The following is a 2479-nucleotide window of genomic DNA, read 5'->3' as shown; positions in this document are numbered from 1 at the left end:
GGTTGTATCGGATGGTTGCTTTGTAATGCAAAGCTACGGGAAACCCCTTTTCTCATCAAGTATGAAAATTCATTCCATGATGCATCTAAAAATATTAAATTACCTCAATTCTAAAAAGTGCACACGCATTATTTCGCATCATCAAGCGGCCGGCCATGAGCCGTAGGATTTTTGATGCGATGCGAACCGATCGGTAGATTTCTGTCATTTCATGGTCAGCGTCCATTCCCCACCCTTTCGATGATTTTGTTGGGAAACCGAGCCACCCGGGAGGGTGGCGGCGGCCGCGTGCAAAGCGCACGGGCTGGCTCCTCCCGTTTCCCCTCTTTATGTTAAGTGGGTACTTATCCCTTGACCCCCTACCCCCTATATAAAGCAACGAGGAGCCATCATTGTAACACCTGATCATTGATTAATAAAGCTGGTCTCCTCCATATCTCTCTGTGTCATTTACTTTCGCGTGTTCGACTATTTCGTCTAGGATGCTCGCTCTCGCTCCGCAACCTCGGACCGGACTCGCCGACGGAGTTGCGGAACACGTTATCAGCATGCTTCGCTCCATCAACTCTTCGTCAAGCCTGCGTCAAGCCTACATCACGCAGGCTTTCGTCGATCCCGCGAGGGTATAAGATCCGATCTCCACTTTTGCAAAAATGGATTCCTCTCATTACTACGACTCCTTTTTGCGATTAGTTTATTTTTTCCAGATAAATCTACCTATGGTGTGGATTTCTCTCCCAAGAACTGAGCGGACGAATACGTCGCCGACCAATGTCGATGTTCTTGGATCAAGAGAGATTTGTTGACTACACCCTAGGGAGACAGTGATTACACGTACTCCAGATGAGCACGACACCGCCGTGTTGTACTCGACGTACACGCGTCGTGACATCCCGAAGATGCACGATCTTGCCATCCCAAGGCAGAGCGTCGCCATGGCCCTGCTAGTCGTTCCCGTCGCCGAGCGCTCGGCTGCTGTCGCCGCACTCGCGTGGCTGCTGCACGCGCCGCCGTGCCGCCCTGCTGGTCGCGCCGTGACGCCCCGCTGGCGGCGCCACGCCACGCCGCCCTACTGGCCACACCGCACCGCGCCATCCCGCTGGCCGCCCCGCACCGCCTCGCCTCGCGCCACGCTGGCTGCGCCGCCCTGCTAGTGGTTGTTGCCCGCGCGCCGTGGCCGCGCGCGTGCGTGCCCTTGCCACCATCGTCGCGTGGCGTGCCTCTGAATGCCGTCGTTCCGTGGCGTGGCCGCCGCAGCCGCGGCCGTCGCCGCAGCCACGCCCGTCGCCATTGCGTGGCGCGGATGCCACAGCCACCGCTGCCTGGCGTGGCTGCCGCCGCCGCCCTGCCCACTCGGGTGCTAGGAACCCTAGAGCGCGCCGGGTGTGGGCCGGGTGAGCCGGTCGGGTGGGCCGGCCAAGCGCTGGCCGCTGGGCGCGGCTGGGCCGCGGGCTGTGGAGACCCCTGTACACAAAAAAAGTGGCGCCGGCTGCAGCGCGGATAAATTGGGGTTTAGCCCCTGGAACTGTCTGTTTTCTCTGAAAACGGGTATTTTTGGTTTAAAAAGCGTCGGGAATTCAATTTTTGGGCTATTTTTCACGTACGAAATGAGCTAAACATGCTATATTCTATAAACATGTTTTATTGTATGATTCTACTACTATAGATTAATTGTTTTGCACTCTTAATCATTAAGTAAGTCATATAAAAACATGTTTTAAATAATGGAACACCATTTTTATTGAATAAGTTTATCAATATCGCTTTGTGCAAAAGATTACCTACTGTAATCTCATGATTTTTGCATAAATCGCAGATGGCCGGAATTGTCAACAAGGAGTTTCCTGAGTTGGCCCAGACAGGGCTGAACTACCTGTCATGGTCGCCGGACTGCGAGATCTTTCTCCAGGTAAAAACCCTCCTAAGGGCGATCGATAAGGGGGCCCAGCTGGCTGCCACTGATCCCAAGTTCGAAACTGAGAATGTGAAGGCTCTGCACTTTCTCCGTCATCGCCTGTCACCTACTCTGAAAGATGAGTATATGGCTGAGCGCCGTGCTTCTGGCCTTTGGACCGCTCTTAAGCAGCGGTTTGAGCGGCTGAAGTACACTGTGAAGCCACATGCAGAGGCAGAGTGGATCCGTCTGAGGTTTGCGGACTTCAAGACGGTTGGGGAGTACAATTCGGCTCTGCACCGGATTTGTATGACTCTTCGCTTGCGTGGTACTGAGATTACCGACTCCTAGAAAATTGAGCAAACCCTAGCCACTTTCCACCCCGATGCGGTCCAATCCTCACGGAACTACCATCAGGGGAACTACACGAGGTATTCATAGTTGATTGACGTCCTCCAGGTGGCAGAGGCACAGGACGAGGTTCTCAAAAAGAACTTTGTCGCGCAACCACTTGGGGGGAGTTCTCGCTAGGAGGTGAACACTCTCAAAGTACGCAAGCCTCAATAGAAGAAGAGGGGCCACAAG

The sequence above is a fragment of the Triticum dicoccoides genome, chromosome 2B, assembly GCF_002162155.2.
Source record: "Triticum dicoccoides isolate Atlit2015 ecotype Zavitan chromosome 2B, WEW_v2.0, whole genome shotgun sequence".
Lineage (NCBI taxonomy): Eukaryota > Viridiplantae > Streptophyta > Magnoliopsida > Poales > Poaceae > Triticum > Triticum dicoccoides.
The sequence above is the reverse complement of the archived record's forward strand: the minus strand, read 5'-3'. Positions refer to the sequence as shown.